The sequence below is a fragment of the Alligator mississippiensis genome, chromosome 12 (assembly GCF_030867095.1).
Source record: "Alligator mississippiensis isolate rAllMis1 chromosome 12, rAllMis1, whole genome shotgun sequence".
Classification (NCBI taxonomy): Eukaryota; Metazoa; Chordata; order Crocodylia; family Alligatoridae; genus Alligator; species Alligator mississippiensis.
In genome coordinates, this window is record NC_081835.1 from 48208906 (window position 1) to 48224194 (window position 15289).

The 15289-nt window shown below is 43.1% G+C and overlaps 1 long non-coding RNA gene across 1 annotated transcript; it reads left to right on the top strand.

Annotated features, from left to right (window-relative positions):
- The first annotated feature begins 280 nt into the window (after positions 1-280).
- LOC109280234 (uncharacterized) lies at positions 281-11646 on the top strand. Its single transcript, XR_002086475.2, has 2 exons — positions 281-1084; positions 10155-11646. It is a non-coding gene; the product is annotated as an uncharacterized LOC109280234 (long non-coding RNA).
- Positions 11647-15289: the final 3643 nt, after the last annotated feature.

Sequence of the window (15289 nt, forward strand, 5' to 3'; positions counted from 1 at the left end):
CATCACAGCCGCGCTGGGGGCAGCTCCAGCCTCAGCACCGTCACATCGAGCCGCGGCGGCAGGAGAAGGGGCTGAGCCTGGCCCAGCTCAGCCTGCGCTGGAGCCGCCGCTCTGCCCTCTCCGCCCCTCCATGCCCTGCCTCGGGCTCGGCTCCAGCAGCCCCGGGGCATCTCCCGGCTGCCCGGGCCGCGCGTGGGAGGGTCCCCGCCAACTTTGCCAGGTGCTGCACTGGGGGCTCCCAGCACCGCTGGGTCTAGATCCGGGGCCACTTCCACAAATTGAGAGGAGTCTTTTTATTTTTTTTTAGAGGGGGTGGTGGGGTGGGGAGGTGCTGTGGGTTAGGCTGAGCACTAGGAAATAAAGAGATCGATAAATTGAGGGACTACTTTTTTGAACCCCACAGGAAGCTGCAGTTGTCCTGCCCCCCATGCCCCTCCCCACAGTGCCACTTGCAGGGGGAGCCTGGGCCTCCTTTGCCAACCTTCTCCATGCAGGTTGGGCAAGCCCTGGAACAGCCACACCACCAAGGAAAGGTGGGATTCGCAGTGGGCACGAGCCTCTACTCTCTCAGTCGGACGTGGGGAGGCGTCTCAGAAGCGCGGCCTCCAGGTCCTGCCATGGCAGCCATCGCCCTCTTTCAGATGTGCCACCAGGTTGTATGGACAACAGGTTTCGGGGTAGCTGAGCACTGAAACCTCTCTGGGGTTGCTCTGGGTCAAATACCCCAGGCGCCATTTGTACAGCTTGGGAATTCTCCCAAATTATTTGCGGAAATAAGATTTGAGGTCATAGAGGCCCACATCCAAATTATAATAGTGGAATCAGAAAAACAGCCATAAAGCTACCTGTTGCTCTAGAAGTCCAAGGGGACTGAGAAGGCCAGAGCATTTTAAAAGTAAATTTAAACAGCTCCTCGTAAGATCTTCCTGGAATAAAACTCAACTACCATAAGAGCTTCTCTGTGGTGTTTACAGGCCCTTTGCACTCCCCTTCTGTGTGGTGCAATTCCTCAAGTGAAACTTCTTGACGGGGAAGAGAAATGACTCATCCCTGCTCTCTAAGAGTGGCACATCTGTGATGACAGGTGAGTAATGTGGTTGTCCCCTATGAGGCTCATCACCATCTGAATTGTTGGGGAGAGGTAGCAGCTCTTTGAAAGTTAAAGTTGCTAACTTTCTGTTTAAAGTTAAATTTTGCATCATCTCCACAATCTACAACACAAATAAAACCAGAAATAATCAAAATTGACAAAAAATGATCTTCTATTTGTAGTTACAGAGTAAGATGATAAAGCTGGTGACCCACTTACAGATCACCAATACAATGTGCTTCTTGTGCCGGCTTCTTGGCTGCAATCTAGAAAGCACTTCAGTGTTAGTTCCTCTCCAAAACCAGCATGGAGAAGACTGGCAAAATGGCACTTGTATCCTTGCTTCTCAGCAGCAGGTTTGAATTCATACATGGAAAATGTATGAAAACATCACAGGCTCCCAAATGGGAAAATCAAGTCTCGCGTGTGTAAGTAGGCTGCCTCTCAAAAGATTAGGCCCCATCTATGTGCTGTGTTTTTTCTTTACTGCAAGGCAGCCTTGGGCATCCATCTAAGCACAGGACCCTAGGACACGTGTTCCTAGCCACATCATGGAATGAGGCTACCAGAAGGGTAAGAATGGTACTGAGGACTGGGAAACCTCCTTCCGTCCAGTGCCTGTTCTGGACTTCCTGTGTGGTGGTGTACACATTTTCTTCCATTCCCCCTTTCTGCTAAGGCACTTATCCTCAGTCTTATTTTCTATATTGTACACTAATTGCCTTTTTCTCCACATGCCTCCCCCCACCCCAGCTGTATTGCCCCTTCTGTACTCTGTAGTTTCTCCAGTCCCCCATGTTACTACATTCTTGTCTTTTCCCAAGGTCTCTGTACTCTCCCCACCTCCATCTCCTTGGATACATTGGGCCATACATCCCCAAATCTTCTGTATTCACTTTTTCTAGTCTGCCACTCTAAAATCTCTCACTTGCATATAATGCTGTCTCTTCAGAAACAGCCTCTTCATATGAAGTCGCTGCCCCATCACCACCCCAGGTCCCTTCCCCAACACCCAGCACTACCTTGAGGTTTTCTTTCTTCCTTCCTCCCCTTGTTATGCCTCGTAAATACCCTCATTGCAAACAGTGTAATTTCTTGTAGTCCCACAGCTCTGTGCGTTCGGTGTCCCCTCACTTCTACTATGGAAAACTCTTTGTATCAGAAATTTAATAAACCCCACAAACTGGAAATTATGGAATTGTTCACCTTCAAGGAAAGACCTCATGGCATTTTAAGCCCCCTGTGTAATGCATGTGTGTGTGTGTGTGTGTGTGTGTGTGTGTGCCCCTCATTTTGGTCTGTCTCACACTCCCAGGGCAGGGGCTGGCCCCTCTCCAGACCCCTTAGGGTTTCTTTTGCTCCCAGTCAGCCCCAGTTCAAGTTCCCTCTCTGTCTTCCCCCGGATTCCTCAGGCTTGCTCTCTCCTCACAACCTCCACTAAGTTTTTTCCTTCCCCCGATACGTGACCCGCCACACATTCTTACTTTCTTTCCCAACTCACCTCAGGTATATACACTCCCCCTTACCCCTTTACCCCATGCTTTGCCTCTCCGGCTCTTTCTTCCCCCAGCCCCTGTCAGGCACTCCCTCTCCCCCTGCGAGCCCCTCTGAAATGTTTTCCCGCCTTTTCTCCTTACTCCCCAACCACCCTTAGGTTCTCTCTCCCCTCACAGTCTCTCTGCCCCCATGGCCTGCCCAAGCTCTGGCTCTCCTGCATTTGCTTGCTCTTTCTCTCTCTCTCGCTCTTCCTGCACCCTTGGTGTTCTTTTTTCCACCTCCCCTGACCTTTGCCCCCCAGGCCACCTCCCTGCACCCCCTACCTACGCTGCTTGTGAGCGCTCCTTGTCTCTAACTTGCACGTTCTCCTCTACTACAGCTATGCTGACACCATTTTTCTTGGCAGGGAAGGAGAGTTTTAATTTTACCTCTCCCTTCTTTTAGTCTGGAACCCCTGAGTGGTAGAGAGGAAGTAGAGGGCAACATGCCCTTGTGCCACCTCACTCCCAATCACCATTAGTGGTCGTACCTACCAGAAAGAACTGGCTAAGCTCTAATGATGGTTCCAAGGCTAGGGTGGCCGTCATAGAGGATAGTCCAATTTTCCTGTTTTCTATTGATGTGAAACCGGGCACCTTTATGTTTGAAAAATAGAGGGCATAAAGGTGTCAGGTTTCGTATCAATAGAGGACAGAGGGCAGAGTAGCAAAAAACTGGAACATCCTCTATGATGGCCACCCTATCCATGGCCTAGGGAAGAGATAGCACTTCCAAATGTCTCTGGCAGGTCTGTCCTCAGGTAAAAGTCCTTGGCTGGTTAGGCTGGCTTTATTCAAACCTGTTGTATTTTTGTATTTTGTGTTCTCTGCTTCAAGAGAATTTCTTTAAGGGCCTGATCCTGCACTCGCTGATGTCAGTGACAAAAGACGCTGAGTGTAACAGTACAAAGTCAGGACATCTGTGCTTTAAACCAAAGTATAGTGGCTAGTCTTTGTCTTTTAAGGAATGGATTGTAAACTGTAACCCTTCATATCTCTCATCCACACTTCCCAAAAGAACACTTCTGTGTCAGTATGTGCTATCACAGCATGTATTTATAAAATTCCATGTTAAATTTACTATTTTGCTCACCAAATATATAGCACTCTTTCTATTAAAAACATACAGCCTTAGCTATAAACATAATTACATCTTGTGCATAACAGGTGTTTTTCTGTCTTGTGAAGTACTGCCAAAAATAGTTGTTAGTAATTTTAATAAAGTATCTGAACTGATAGATTTCCCCACCCTGGCCCATAAAAACCTATTTCCCAAGACTACTGCAAAACTAAAAATTAGAGATTAAGACTGATTATCTTTTTGTTACGTAGAATGGAGTTTGGTGCAAAAGTATTATGAAACATAAATTCATTTTGTTTAATGTCTTTCACATACATTTTATTCCAAAAATCTTACAAATAAGAAAATTACAGGGTTAACTGATATAACAAAGGCAAAGGGAAAATAACAAAAAATACATTTTCCAAGGAACCAAAAGGCCAAAGCCACGGAGAAGCCTCTTTCACCGAGAACAACAATTGGATATGGAGGTGCAGAAGGGAGTCCAGTGCTAGATTAGTAAATGAGATGAAAGCACAATAAGATCTATGGTAGAACGCCAAGAAAACTCAGAAAAAGGAAGTGCAATTTGATGTAGAGCCTATGGCCAATAAGGGTTAAAAGTGTGTTGTTCTGTAAAGACCAAAGAGTTAATCTTATAGAATGATAATGCTTGTTTATTCTGAAAGCAGTACCTTTGCTACCGTTCTGCTGTTCCCTCCTGCAATCCGTGGGCCAGTGTAACAACTTATACATAACACATCTTCCCCCTTTATATGTAACACATCCTTATATAATACTAACATTGGCAGTTTAGTTAAAGCACTTTTTAACAGGTCTCTATTAGTCTTTGCGTTGTCTTTTTAGCTCTAAGTGATCTCAGTTTCTCATACAAGGTTCTTTGAAAAAAAATTTCCAACTATTTAAGTTGGTCTAATAAAAGATATCAGATTTACCCAAAGAACCTTGTATGCCTATGTCCTTCAACCAACATGGCTACAACCTATACCCCTTCTCAGTTTCTCTGCATTCTCAATCCTTATTGGTTCAGTTCTTGTTTGGTGTCCTTGCTCTGATGTCCCTACTTCTGTATCATTTTCAATCTCCTCTGTCGTTTCTTGTTGCTTTGTTGTTAGCTCTGTTTCCTTTAGTGAATCTCATCCTGCTGCTTCTTTTTTTCTCTTTTATGATTTGAAAGTGTCATCTGTTCCTTCTTAACGTAAGTCCTTCCAGTGTGACTACTTGATAGGATCTGGGAGCTACTTGATGGAGAACTAATGCTTTTTCTTTCCATGTTTATCCATCAGAAATAAGCACTATATCTTAGTTGTGCAGTTGTGGTAACTCCCTGGAACCCCTGTCATCGTACCATTTTTGTTTCAGCTTCTTGAATTTGTGAAATGTTTCCACATCTTGCTTTTCATTCTGATAAGCACCATCCACAAGGTTTGGCAACCTGGTTTTGAATTTCCTGTTAAACAGCATTTCTGCTGGGGACAATCCGTGTTTCATGGGTGTTGCCCTGTAATTTAAGAGTGAGAGGTAAATGTTGGTGTATGAATCTGTAGCCTTTTTCAACACTTTCTTCACTATTTGTACTCCATTTTCCACCAGAACATTGGATTGTGGATATTTAGGACTTGAAGTGTTGTGATGGAATCCATATTTGTTTGCAAACTTTAAAATCAAGACAGTGGAATTGCGGTCCATTGTCTGTACTCACAATTTATGGAATCCCATGTCTAGCAAAAATTGACTTGATGTGAATTATGACATGGTTTGAGTTGTGCTTTCGAGCAATGATATTTCAGGACAATGAGAATAATAATCCAGCACTAATACATAATTGTTTCCTGCAGGCATGAATAAGTCAATGCCCACTTGATACCATGAAGCTACGGGCTCCTCCATGACCATCATAGGCTTTTTTCTTTTTGCTGATCTGTACTTTAGGCATGTTGTACAAGCCTTTACAGCATCTTCTATGTCATTATTTATATTGGGCCAATATAAAGCACCCCTTACGCTCCTTTTGCATTTTTCAATGCCTAGATGCCCCTCATGGTTAACAAGTCTTTCTTTAGCACTGCTGGAACAAGTCATGAACCTTTGAACAAAATACCACCCAGTACTGACAACTCTTCCTTGAACTGAGGGTAGGGGCTAGGTATATGTTGTCCAGGTCAATCAGCACAATTACTGTAGCTCTTACCACTTTTTGCAATGTGGTGTCCTGAGCAGCAGCTTCTGCAATTAGTGCCTGCATTTTATCTGAGACAGGAATCACTCTTTTAATTAGATTAATGTGCTATGTCTGAGTCTGGAATTCTGTCATTTTCCATTGTGTCATATAAGCTGGACAACGTATCTTCAAAAAATAGATGTTTTCCTGGCATGTATTGTATGTCTAGATCATACATGTGCAGTTGAAAGAAAAGTCTCTGTAACCTGGGTGGCATGTCTGGTAATCCTTTCTTTGCTATAATTACCAAAGGTTTATGATCAGGTTCAGCTATCACAGGCTTCCAATATATGAATATATGAAATTTCTTACACCCATATACCAGAGCTAAACTTTCTTTCTCAATTTGTGCATATAGATACTCTGACTTGGAGAGTGCCCTAGATGCACATGCTAGTGGTCTACAGCTATCCCCGTGTTTTTTAAGCAAAGCTGCTCCAATGCCTTCTTTAGAAGCATCTGTTGACAATTTAATGGGTCATTTAGGGTCATAGTATTTTAGTACCAGAGCTTTCATAATTTTTTCTTCAAGTTTTTAAATTCAGCTTCAAGTTCATGTTCCCATATCCACTGAGCATTCTTTTGTAGGAGCGATCTAAGGTGTTTGGTCTGCTCTGCTAAGTTAGGTAGCTATTTCCCTACAGAATTGATCATTTCCAGTAATCTTATCACTCCTTCCCTATTTGTAGGTGGTGGCATGTTTGTAATGGCTTTAGCCCTTGCAGGATTGATTTGTACCCCTTTGTCAGAGAACTTTTCTCCCAGATATGGTATTTCTTTGCATTGGCAACACGGCTGTGCACCCCCTGAAAGAGTCAGCTATGAAACTGGAAATGCTGGTGGAAGTGCACTTCCGGCTTCGCCACTGGCTCAGTGATCTGCCCCTGGGGGAATCTATTCCATAGATTTTTCAAATAAAATGTCAGCGATTGGTCATGGGGGGACCTCGCCTCCCCCCCTCCCCCCCCACAACTCTGGAGGCATCAGTCGCCCATGTTTCTTTGACTCTCAATTTGCATTTTTATTTGTTTAATTTCAAACCTGCTCTGCAAGCTCTTTCTATTTCTTTTCTTAGCCTCAAGTAATGTTCTTCCACAGAATTTCCCCAAACTAACACATCATCAATATAAACCATAGTTCCATCAAGACCTTCAAAAATGTGTTGCACCTTTCTGTGAAATACTTCAGATGCAGAACACAGTCCAAACAGAAGCCTACAAAAGCAATTCCTTACGAAGGGCATATTGAAGGTACATAATCTAGTGCTATTCTTTTCTAGGGGAACTTGCCAAAACCCAGAAGAGGCATCGAAAGTGAAGAAATATTTAGGTTCTGCTACATGGGCAAAAACCTCTTTCCTGGTTGGAATGGGAAAATGCTCCCTTTTGATGTATGTGTTCATTTGCTTAGGATACAGACAGAATCTCAAGGATCCAACTTTTTTTTCTATTATGAACAGTGAATGAACCCAATTGGTTGCCCTACTTTGTCTATAATGTCCATGTTAACTAATCTATCCAATTACTTTTTCAGTTTGTCCCTTAGTACAAGGGGAACATTTCTTGGAGCTTGTATGGTGGAGTATTTGGTTCTCTTAATTCTATCTTGTACTCAGTTGACACTTTCCCTATGCTTTGAAACACATTATAAAACTCTTCTTCTGTTTTCCTGCTTTCTAGTCCTCCAGTGGCATCCATTCTCTTAATCAAACCTAGAGTTTTACACATTTGCAACCCAATAATTAGCACTAGCTTTCCTGGGACTACTACAAACTGAATTTTTACTATATTATTGTGTCTAATATGCAGTGCACAAACACTGTTGTTTACAATCATGTTCCCATTATATGCTCATAAGCCTCACTTCCTTATTCTCATAGTACACAAATTTAGTTTTCATTTTTTGAATAATGTATTCTGGTATTACATTGGCCTGTGCCCCTGTATCTAATTTAAATGTTGCCATTAGTCCATTGGTGTTCAGGGTGATTGTCCAGTCCTCAGAAGAATGAACATCTTCTTGCATTGTGCCAGTAAAGAATTCTTTCTTTTCCTTGTTGCATAGAGCATGCACCTGCTGTTTCTTGTGTGGTACATCCTACTTCTTTCTGCAAACTCTTGCAAAGTGATTGAATCTTTTGCATTTGTTGCAGCGCTTACCAAATGTAGGGTAGTGCATGGGTTTGTGGTAATCCACATAGCATCTTCAGCTGATCATTATTTCTTTCAGCAATTCTGTTTGACCTCCGCTTGCCTGCTTCATAGCGAAGTCCTTCTTCCTGTATTGTTTGTGTGTTGCCTTAGATGTAATCCTGTCTAGTTCAGCTTGTTTTGCTTTTTCCTGCAGCTTCTGCAGCCTGGCAGTTGTTATCTCAGCCTCTTGGCGCATTCTAACTGCCTTTTCCAAATTAAGCTTGGGCTCCGGTAGCAGTCTTTTCCTGAGGCTTGTATCCCTTATACCCAATACTATTTGGTCTTTGATCAAGGACTCTTTTAGGTCTCCAAATTTGCATGTCTGGCTCAGCAGTCTGAGATCTTTGACAAATACCTCTATTGTGTCACATTCTTTCTGCTGTCTCATGTGGAATGTATACTGTTCAAAGGTTTCATTTTGTTTGGGCATACACAAATTCCTCAGCCTTTTTTTATTACGGTGCCATAGCTTTTCTGTTCTGCTTCTGACAGTTGTAGGGTATTATAAAGAGACAGCTTCTGGGCCTGCTATATAAAAACAATAGCTACCTTTAGTGAATCTTCCTTCTCTGTATCTCCATTGGCCCTCATATGGTGAAGCTCTGCTTAAATTTCTTCCAGTTTTCTGCTGCATTGCTAGATGGCTTTAACTCTGGAATTCTGAGATTCTCCTTTTTTTTTCCTTTCTTCACCCCCCCATTCCTGGTACCATGTGTTGTTCTATAAAGACCAAGGACTTAAGCTTATAGAACAATAACATTTGTTTATTCAGATAGCTGTTCCTTTCCTACCATTCTGCCGTTCCCTCCTGCAATCCCTGGGCCAATGTAACAACTGATTCATAACTCTCTTAGAAGTATTCACACAAAAATTATGCCTGAGATGGACAACCAGGTATAAGAGTTGGAGTTATGTTTAGGCATACTTATTTGCTCAAGAGACGTTCTGTCTTTAAGGCTCTTAACTTTATGGAGGTAAGCCAAACTAAAAGTTTTCTTGGTAAAGAGGGTGAAGAGGAAGGAATCTTTACATTTATGCTCAAAAGAGTAGCCCCCTTGACACATTTATCTGACATAGACAATTTATTGGTTGTCAGAGTTCTGTTGTCAGAGCATGGGAAGTTTACAGTGTGTACTTCTTGTTACCTGCTCAGACACCTGAGGGGTATGGTTACCATTGTTCATGTGGACAGTGGAGTTCCTACTGAAATGGAAACCTTCCTACTTTAGTAGAAATGTAGCATATCAGGGTGTCCTATGGGTTTTTCTGGATTGTAAGCAGGTCACTCACCCAGCTTTCTTACCAAGGCCAGTGAGCTCTGGATCCAGGTTTTTCAGTCAATTTATTTTACATGGGGCAACTTTGTCCTCACAGTAAGCATGCCAAAGACCAAAACAAGCAAGTGTGCGAACAGCAAACACACAAAACAAAAACCTACAGTTTTCCTTTAGACTCTGAAAGGGGCAACCCAAACCCTGTGCTGCTCCCTCAGTTTAACTGCCTCCTCTCTGCTTTCCCCTTGCACTCTGCTCCTAGAATTTTAACCCTCTTTGTGGTTCCACCCCATTCACTACTTATCAGTTGCAGCTGACTTCCAGCCACCATATTATTAATTGCTGTCTATGTGCAGCTGGGTTTCCAGTCCCCTGAAGGCTGCACTTCCTTACATGGATACTCACAGTAATGTAGACAATCATCCTACAGTCAAAGCTAGTGTAGAGAAGGAATCTCCAATTATAAATCAGTTTTAAGGCAAAGAACATATCAAGGTCTTGTACACTTATGTTGAACGAGAAAAAATAATTTTAAAGTTTTATGTGCTAAAAACAGCCAACCTATATAACATTTGTGGTTAAACTGGAGGAGAAGCCAGTACAAATAAAATGTTGTGTGATGTCTTAAGTCAGTGGTTCTCAAACTTTTTATCTCAAGGCACTCCTCATTAGATTCAAGGCATGTCTTGGAAAATGTTAGCCTGTAACTTTCATTCGTTTTTTGACAATGAGAATAATAATGCAATTCTTCTGTTGCAAAGAACTTGGAAAGCCCACAACAGGTCTGTCCCAAGGGGGATGAGAAACAAAGGATGGAAACCCCTTTTCTGCAGTCAGAAGCACAATGGGAAAAGTCTGCCACAGGAGCAAGGAGACAGCCCCATAATGGGGCAAAACTTACCCTCAACAGGCACAGCATCCAGGAATACACTGCAGGCAAGCAAACTGCCCTCATGGTTCATCAGCTGCTTTTCAATGCAGCTGGGGCTGGCGCACAGTGGTGACATCACAGAAGAATGCTGGCCAGCTGAGATAAAAGCTGGCAGCGGGAAAAACACAGTGGGAGCTATAGCAGAGCGGCTGATGAGTGCTCCCTCTGGCACAGCTAGAGACCGTGCATGGTGCGACTCAGAAAGGGGTCCCAAGGAGGAGCAGACCCCAGGGGGGGACCACAGGATAGCAAATCTACCCACAGGATGGAAGAGCATTGGATACAAGCTGCTGTAATTAAAATCACAGAGCAGGGTTATGTCCATGGGCCTGGTGATTGAAGCTCACAGATTGATTAATATCCAGTCGAACTCCATTGGCTGGCACATAGAAGGGGTGTAGGGGAGGTGGAGCCCCAGTAACATCTGCTGGCGACATCTTCTAAGAATTTGACACCAAAGGAGCCTCCCGTCTTTGAATCTAACAGCAAGTTGTGATGGGAGAGTTTCAGGGGTGTCCCTGGGGAGCTGGCACTAGCAGCGGCAGTGTCCAAGGGAATTCTGAAGTGGGGCAGACAAAACCAGTTCTGAGCTGCTCAAGAGAGAGACTGCTCAAAACCTGGTGGGTACAAAGTCAAAATGTTTTTGATTCTGTGGATTTGTATTTGAAATCTCTGGGTTTTCCTTATGAATCATGCGTAGGTGTTTGCAAACCTAACAATGCTAATATTGTTTGGTGCCCCATGGAACCTGTAATAGTGTCTCATGGCATCTCATTGAGAATCACAGTCCTAAGCAATTGTTTATAAAAATTGTAGTGTGCTTTTAGAGAATGGGAATGGGCCTGTCTGAATCAATTTTCCTCTGGCTTTAGTTCTTTTCGTATCTTTTTCATAGACAGTGCTTCCGTAGGAAGACAAACAAGAAAGCACTGTGAGAACCAACTGATGTAACAAAATATTTTCAACATTTTATTTAGGATTTCTGGGGGACCATAGAATGCAACCCCTTTCTATCTATAGCTGTATTGGAGTAGCCATTCCAAATCCCAAGTGATAGCATTTTATGAAATTAAGAAACAACGAGTAGGTTTACTGCTTTACAGATGTCTTTATAGAGGAGGTAGGACCTCCTGAGTCTGATGGTGTTGAATGTTTACCTTAAAGATTTTTTATAAGGCTGCTTGTGTGCAAAAGTAAAGCTGTCTCCTGGAATAGCCAGTCTAGATTTAAAAATTTCCTATGGGTAAATCCACTGTAACTTGTGTTAAGTTGCTCCTATAGTTAATTGCTTTCACTGTTAATAAAGTTGTACCTTAATTCTAGTTTAAACATGTTTAACATTTATTTCTAGTCACTGGGTCCTATTATAACTGTCTCTGCTATATTGGGTAACCTCCGTGTTACCAAATTTCTATCTCCCATGTAAGTACTACGTGATTGTTATCAAATCATGACTTAACCTGTTCATTGATGAACTAAGAAGATCTTTCATTGTAAGGCTTCTTTTCTAATCCATAAATCATTCTCAAGGTTCTTCTTTGACCCCTCTCCAAATGATTGCCACTAGAACTAAGACCGTATTCCAGTAGCAATCACACTGTCCCAGGGGGACACAAACGGAGGTCCCAGAACACCCTCTCATGGCAGGACCCAAGGCTGGGGTGAGGTCCTGGAAGGACGAAATCAAAAGCCCTAAAAAGGGAGCTTGCTTACCTCCGACATTAAAAGCCGTGCCGTGCTGAGAAAAGCCGCCGGTGCGGTTCATCAGCCGCTTTTATTTGCGGGTGGGAGCAGTGCTGGTGGATGATGTCATCGAAAACCGCCACCTGGCAGATATAAAAGGTGGTGGTGGAGAAACAGCACGGGCAGCAGCTAAGCCAGGGACAGGAGGCGAAGCTGCTCCCTGAGCTACAGGACCACAGAAGCAGCAGATCTGCAGGAAGCCAGATGCGGACCCACCAGAAGGGTCCCAGCCCCCTTAAAAGGGTAAACACCCAGCTCACCAGGACAGTCGGGCCAAGGAGGATGGCATCGAGGGATCCCAACGACCACAGGCATCGGACCCATGAGTGGGGTGGGCTGTGGTCCAAACCCCTACTGTTCCTTTTCTTTTCTCTTTATTTTTTGTTTACATTAGCATCTTGAAGGGCACTCAGAGCCCGAGCTGGGGAGGCATCCCCAATTGACCCGAAGGGTCAAGAAGAGGAGTGGAGGCAGCCTCGTCAAACTCGGTGGCTTGAAGATAGGGCCAAAGCATAGATTGAGGTAGGACCGTTCCCACACCCCGTAGACACTCGTGGTGAAGAAAGACTGAGGGATAGGCAAGAGGGGGCAAAAGCAGGAGGGAACATCAAAGAGACAAGCCAGCGATCCATCACCTGGTCGTCCTGAAGGCTGGCGTATGGCTGGGGTGTAGGGGAGGTGGAGCCCCAAGAACACTCGCAAGGGGCAGCGCCCAGCCTGTGAGGTCCCACAAGGGAGAAACCTGCTACTGAAAGGAAGATCAAGTTGTGGCAGGTGAGTTTCAGGGTCTCCCTCGGGGTCGAACACAGCCTGGCGCCCAAGTCCCGAGGACACATCCTGCGGCCTGAACTGGGCGTACACTCTAAGGCTGCTAGAGAGCACCTATATCAAGCCAGGCAGGTGCACACACCAACACCAAATACTGTACTCCTTTTTAGTATTCTCTTGATTAAACAGGAGGATTGCATTAGGCCTTTTGGCCACAGCATTTCATTGACAGTTTATGATCAACTGACTGTTAACTATGTGTTGTTTTTCATGATAAAATCCCCGTTCTTTAAGGTATAGCCGAGATTCTTTATTCCTAGATATATGACTTTATGCTTGAATATATCAGAACCATAGTAAAATAGAGCTATAATAGAAATCATCAACACCCAAATCCTGTTCAAGGCAGGGTCATCTTCAAAGGGTACAGATTCCACAAATTCTCTGGGTAATTTTTTTCAATGTAAACACACTCAAAACTCTCCCTAATTTCCAGTCTAATTTGTTCTTGTTGCAGTTTATCATATTAAAACATATAAGATTTGTTTCCACTTAGCCCATCCAGCAATCCAGATCATTCTGTATCAGTGAACTGTCCTCTTGCGTATTTTTCCCTTCTCGGTGTCTACGCCACCTACAAATTGGATCAAGAATGATTTTGTTTTCTAGGTTATTGATAAAAATGTTAAGTAGCATAGGGCCACAAACTGAACCCTGTTGAACGGCACTAGAAACCTACCTGCATGATGATGATTTATGGTTTGCAATTTGAGACCCATATCTTAGCCTGTTTTTAATCAATTTCATGTGTGGCCTGTATCTGTATCATATTAGGTTCTTGGTCAAAAGCTCATTCAGTACCAAGCCAAATGCCTTACAAAGACTATTACATCAACACTATGACCCTAATACACCAAATTTATAATCTCATCAAACCCAGATATCAAGTAAGTTTGACAAAATCTATTTTCCATAAATCCATGTTGATTGACATTAATTATATTACCTTTCCTTAAGTCTTTATTAAAGTCCCATATCAGCTATTCCATTATTTTGCCTAGGATTGATGTTAGGCTGACAGGCCTATAATTATCCAAGAGATCCTGTTTACCCTTTAAAAATATTGGAAAAACATCAACTCACTTCCATTTCTCTGAAGGATGAAATGGAAGGTTGTGATTTCTCAGTGTTCCAAGGCTTACTGGAAATCAGTGTTAATGGTCCAGTGAGCTCCTTGGCTATCTCTTTAAAACTCTTAGATGTAACATATCTGGACTTGATTTTAAAATTTATGACTTTATTAGATGGTGTTCAACATATTCCTTAGTTGCCATTAAATGGAAAGTATTTCATCATTATATAATATAAATATGTCCTCTGGCTTTTTCTCAAACACAGAATAGAAAATTTATAAATATCTCTTCCTTTTCTGAATTATTATTTCAAGTTCTAGAATTCTTATCTAATAATTAACCAATTACATTAGGATTCCTTTTGTACCTATTATACTTTACCAACTTCTTTTTGTCCTTACCTCTGCTTTACATATATTTCACTTTGTGCATGTCTACATGTTCATTAATGTACCGTGGTTATTGAGCATTCAGTTTACTACCTGTAATAACAGGTATTAACTGAATGCGTAGTAACCGGCACTACTGCGCAGTAGCACTGGTGCCAGGTTTTTTTGTGACATTAATGCACAATAGACTAATTGTACTGCACATTAGTGCATTAGCACTGCTTTTGCCATGATACTTTAATGCACAGTAACATTAGTCTACTGTGTATTTGACGACTTGTATAGACGTGCCCTTTGCGTACTTTTGCTTTGCTTACCAATTTTGTAGAGTTCTTAGCTTCTAATTCATGTTAGTGGCTATCAACTTCCTTACGTACCACAGATAACCAGCTAGCCAACCCATTCTCTAGTATGATTTGATGGTCCATGGCAGATACCAACCATCAAATCATACCCCATATTGTGCTTTATCTGTTAAAATATTGTTCCATATAAATTCAAGATTTTTTGGTTCCAGGTTGTCACTGACTTATAAACAGTAGGGGTGTGTGAAGTGGGCCCTATTTGATTTGGATTCAGCCTGAATCGGAGACAGTAATTCGATTTGCTGATTCAGATCACTGTCCCTGATTCAATTCAGCCAAATCTGAAGATTCAATGCTGATTTAGAGAATCAGTGATCCGGACATAGACAGAGCTTTAAATGTTCTTTCTACATACCTCGAGTTACCAGCATGGCTCATGAACACTGCAATGCTGGGGCAGATGGAGCATCCCACAGGACCGTTGGGGGAGGGAGGGGGGGGGCATGTGCTTGGTGGTGAACCCAGAAGCGGACCGAAACTACTTCCGCCACTGTGGGGGGGCCCTATACCCTCTGGCTCAGTGATTGGCTGTGGGTGCGACCCCGGGTGGCCCCCAGACCCAAGAGG